The following is a 6,000-nucleotide window of genomic DNA, read 5'->3' as shown; positions in this document are numbered from 1 at the left end:
TTTCGATCTAAGCTCTCAAAAATCATAAAAGTCTGCAACTTAGAAGAACGCAGTCAAGAGAATAACGATGCTCCATGTAGAATTATGAATTTAACAAAGGCAGCCATTAATGAACTATAAGAACACATATACGACACCCGCTAGGATGAACATAAAGGACTAATAAACAATATAATCTGCATGAATTAACATCCCATTTAAAAATTTACTCCGTATAGAACTATGATTTATTTGTTTTTTTTTATTTCATTTGTTTTTTTTTCTACAAAAATTATATGACTCGATTATTCAATGGCGTAAATTCTGTTAAGAAAATAAGAAAACTAGTAATAATGAAAGATATTTGATTTACCTTCGATGGAAACATCAATCGGACTTTAATCGAAGATTCTATGAGTAAACAAGATGAAGCAATGATAGGAACAAGAAGAACAAGAGATATAAGAATAAAAGGGGAGAATTGTATTATTATCTCAATATAATTTGTACATTGTTTTCTATGCACTCCATATTTATAAGCATTAGGAATAGATATCATATATAACTCTAACTCCAATTGTTAATAAATTCCTAATAATAAAGTATATAAAACTCTTATCTTATAGATAGAGATAGACATCCATATAAATAAATATTCATAATATTATTTAGATTATTTAAATATTAATTTAATATTTTAGTTCATTAATTAATAGAAACTAAAATATATATTAAACCGATAAACTATTATTAAACTAAAAAAATAAAATATTAAATAAAGATTAACATAAATTCTGAGATGAGAAAATTATGATTATTTAACAGAACTAGAATTAGATTATATAAAAAAATATTTAATGGAGAAAAATTAATTTTATCATAATTATTAATTAATTAATGAATTTATATAGAATACATTTAATTTATATTTATTTAATTATTAGATATTTAATTATGTATATGAATTTTAAATTTATATATTTAATTAATAAAAATAATTAAAGTTCAAATCAAACAAATAATATATATATATATTTGGATTTTATCTAGTTTATTATTTAGCACATTACTAAAAAATAGATAATAATAAAAATAAAATATTTATATACTTTTACTCAATTATCGAGTTAAAATCAGGTTAATGTTTGGTTCATATCGAGTTTGGGTAAATTGAATCCGAGTTGCTTTTGGTTCGGGTTATTTTCGGTTTGGCTAAAATTTGAATCGATTTTGGTTCAATTCAGTTTTTTGAGTTTCAGATCAAATTTAAGTCATCATATTCGAATCTATTTTGGATATCAATTTGAGTAAATCGGTTAGGATAGTCGAGTTCAAATTTTCCATATCTAATATAATGTTGTCAATCATAAACTAAATATTAAAGTTATTTGGATAGTTAAACATGTCTTATTCTCTCATAAGTCATAGGTTTGAATCTCAGTTCATCATTATTTTCTTGCCTTTTCTATTAATAAGATGTAAATTTTTCTAATCAAGATTTTTGGGTTTTTATTCCCCTTCCTAGGGTGAGCAAAACTCGACTCGAAAATTTGATTTTTTGACTCGATTCGAAAAAACTTGACTCGAAATAACTTCAAGTTCTAATTTCATAAACTCGACTCGAAAAAATTTCAAGTTCAAATTGAGTTGTAAAATACAACTCGAATAACTCGAATTTTTAGTAATTAGTATATGAATTTTCAAGTTTGAGTAGAGTCCCTCAATTTTATATGATATATGTATGTCACATATGAAAGAAATATATATGTATTGTATTTTTTTTTTTCAAAATCACACATGAATGAATTGTATATATATATATATATATATTGTATATGATCATAAAAAACCTTTTAATTGAAATCAAATAATATCATAATATTATAAATATTGATAATTAAATTTAAACACAAACTTGAAAATTCGACTCGAATTTTATAAACTCGACTCAAAACAATTTCAAGTCAACTCCGAGTTGTAAATTATGACTCGTCAACTCGAATAACTTGAATTTTTTTGACTCGACTCGACTTGACTTGATCAAACGCTCACCCCTACCCCTTCCCGTACCTCGTAAACCTGGTAAGTTTGGCTTGTATCCGACTATTCTAATCAATTTGCTCAATTCGAGATTTGATATATAAACCTAAATACGATGACCCAAAATTGATATAAACTAGAAATAACCCGAATCAAACTGAATTTTAGTTTGACTAAAATCAACTCGAACCGAAATTAACCCGAACTTAAAGTAACATAAACCGAAAGCAATCCAAACTAAAAGTAATACAAACCAAAAGTAACCCAAACCGAAAAACTTAAATAGGAAGCAACTCGAATTTAGTTTATCCATATTCGCTCCAAATCGAACTTTGACATGATTTTAACCCTATAATTGAGTATAAGTGAATGAATAATTTATTTATTTATTATCTATTTTTACATTGACAAATAGTAAAACGATGCATGTTTTATTCTCATTTTATATTATACTATTAGTTAACCACCACTTCTAGTAATAGTTTAATGGTTCAATATAATTTTTCCTCGATTAAAAGGCCATTTCTATATCTGATGAAATAATTTTTAGCTCCAAAATTGGATTGTGACAATATATATTCAAATAAGATTTTTTATTTTAAAGATTTATTGATTCGATTAATTAAAACTAAAACTTCTAGCTCTTGATTTGGTATGTGACAATATATATATTCATATAAAATTCTTGAATTATAAGTAATAAAGAGTAACACTGAAAGTTATGACGACACAGAACGACAATGATTGACCTAAAAATTAAAGGTTGACCCGAATTGAAACTGACCCAAATTGATCCAAAAATCTAATTGTTTACTCAAACGAAAATTAACTGATCTGATATTGACCAGGCCCAAAGCTAATTGATCCAATATTAACTCAGCTTGAAAACCAACCGATTCGATTTCGACCTGACCCGATACCCAACTTGAACTGAATTTCTATAGTCCCAAACTAAACCCAAATCAGATCTGATCAGACTCGAAATGAATCTAAACCAAAATAATATAGACCCGAAATGATCCAACCCAACCACCACCTTTACATCCCCTGTCTTATTTTAGGTAGTTCATCTGATTTTAATTTAGGGTAAATTACATTTTTAGTACCTAAACTATTAGGTTTGGTCCGTTTTAGTATAAAAACTTTTAAGATTTTTTCAAAATCATACCTAATGTTTAGTTTTTGTTTCATTTGAGTATCTCACCATTAAAAACTTAATGCACTACATTTTTCATGGGTAAATTACATCATTCATCACTCAACTATCTTCTCACTATTATTTTGTTACTAAAGTTTAAAAATTTTCAATTTAATTACTCAAAATTTTAATTACTCATATTTTAATCACTCTAATTTATTTTATTAACAATTTTTTGACATGCCATATTTTAATTATTATTCTATTAATATATAATTAAAAAACTAAATTTAAAAGTTAGAGTGATTAAATTAGGAGTAATTGGAAAGTTAAAGTAATTAAATTAAAAAATAAACTCTAATGAAAAAAATAGGAGTGAGAAGATAGTTGGGTGATGAATGATGCAGTTTACCCATAAAAAAAGTGTCACGTGCAAATCATCCATTAAGTTTTTAACAACGATACACTAAAATGAAAAAAAAAAACTAAATGTTGGTTATAATTTTGAAAAATTGAAAGTTTTAGTATTAAAACGGACCATAACTGATAGTTTTGATACTAAACGAGTAACTTACCTTTAATTAATTAGGGGAATTGAAAAGAAAATATGGGTATGGATGGTCAGCCCAGAATAGACCTTGGACCGAGAGGAAGGCCCAAGCGTTTGTAGGAGTAAGAAAAGGGCTGAGGATCATCCGCAGATGTGGGCTCCTCTTTATTTTAAGCTCACGAGGAATGGAATCCATTTCACAACCCCAAACAAGAAAAAGAAAAAGCTTTACTTGAAAGTTGAAACAAAAGTAAATCCCTTTCCTTTCCTTCCTATTTCCTATTCCAACAAAAAGTAGTCTCCTTTCAAAGCCTAATACCTAATCCCCTTCTCCTGTTTGCGTGTGTGTATGTGTATATATACACCCCCTTGCTTTACGGTTTGAGATTCATAGGAAAACTCCTCCTTTCCCCCTTCGCTTCTGCCCCCACAAATCTTCTCCACAATCTTCTGAACCCTTAATTTCTTTGACCTTCCACGAACTTACAGATTAAGGAGCAAAGTTATGGTTTTCGAAACTTAATCCAACAACACAACCTCAGAAACTATTAAATTTCTTTGCAGTTATGGAGGCAATATTCTTCCCCGTTCTACCGATGGCAAGCTCCGTTACGTCGGCGGCATTACAAGAGTTCTCTCAGTTGACCGTTCTATTTCGCTTACGGGGATTTGGCAACGTTGAGGTGTCAGTTGCCGAACGGCGATTTGGATACATTAATATCGATAAAATCGGACGAGGATTTAACGAATATAATCGCCGTGTACGATGAAGCGGCGTTGATGTCTAAATCCTCACCGTCTAAGATCCGTGCAATCCTTTCACCCTCAAAGTCGAACAAGCAAATCTCTCCTCTGTCTAATACTTCCAGTGACAATCTGTCGTCTTCAAAATCGTCCGGTTCGTGTTCTCCGGTGAATGCCAGATTATATCTCCGGATTTTCTATCCGACACCGTCGATGAGATATTCCGTCGGAGGATGCTATTGTTACAGTTGCTACCTGAAACAGTATCCTAGGGTTTTCTTTAACGCTTCTTGTCCAAATTGCTCGCGCTAAACTTGAAACGAGAGAATTACGACAGAGCTCCTCGGCCGGGCGCTTATACTGCAAAAAGGCGTACATTCGATACAGATGATGGCGACTAAGTAGAGCTATCTTATGACAAAAGAAATACATTACAAAGAAGTTGGTTAGTGGAATTTTCGCAAAATTTTGCGAACTAATTTGTTCAAATTGATAAATTTTGAGGGCAATTTTTTAACTAATCAAATTGATTATTATTGTAATAGTAATTTCGATATAATATAAATTGAGTGAAGTAAAATAAATCATAACCATAATAATATCCCTACATATGTCTTCTATGCCAAGGTTCCCGTTTCAGACCTCGACGGCATGTTTTTGACCAGAAAAATGATCTTTGAAGATCTTCCGGCTGTTGTTCACTACTTCACAAATGGAGCAGACTCTAATGGCAGTGCCAGTAGAGATGGACGGAGTTGGTGGTCTTCTAAAAATTTCAAAATTAAATATTTTATTTTATAAGATCATTTCCTTCTAAAATATTAAAAATTGGTCTCATTTGCATGGATTTGTTTTTTCTGTGTCTCAAAATTCAGTTTGGATGTCTGGGACTGTGCTTCCATCTTGTTAGGCTCGGTCTCTATTGTTTTAGGCTGTGTAACTAGGTCTTCAAGTTCTTATGTTGGAGATAAATTGCGGAACTATTTCCCTTTGAGATTATCTAACTAAAATTAGAAAAATATAACAAGTGAAATACAAAAGCTATTATGTGAAAATTTTCTAAATGGAGAAAAAAATTGTACGACTTATCAAAGAGAAAATCGCCTCAGTGGCCAAAAATGTCTTATAATATATGATTTTAACCAACTTTTTTTGGATTTGCCAAAATGACCAACAAAATCGTAATGCGAAATAAAAATCACAACACGATCTCCAAAATCGTAAATCAGTTCCCAGAATCGCAACGCGATTATGAAGAATCGCAATGCGATAGTACAAATTCGCATTGCGATTTTCCAGAATCGCAACGCGAATATATAAATTGCAACGCGATTCTTACTATCGCAACGCGATTCTGACTATCGCAACGAGTATCCGTAAAATCGCAATGCGTATCCGTAAATCGCAACGACAATACGTAAAATCGCAACGCGTATCCGTAAATCGCAACGAGAATACGTAAATTGCAACGCGTATCTGTAAATCGCAACGAGAATACGTAAATCGTAATGCGTATCCGTAAATCGCAACGACAATACGTAAAATCGCA

This window comes from Hibiscus syriacus, unplaced genomic scaffold (genome assembly GCF_006381635.1).
Source record: "Hibiscus syriacus cultivar Baekdansim isolate YM2019G1 unplaced genomic scaffold, ASM638163v2 tig00110429_pilon, whole genome shotgun sequence".
NCBI lineage: Eukaryota > Viridiplantae > Streptophyta > Magnoliopsida > Malvales > Malvaceae > Hibiscus > Hibiscus syriacus.
This window is presented reverse-complemented; position numbering follows the sequence as displayed.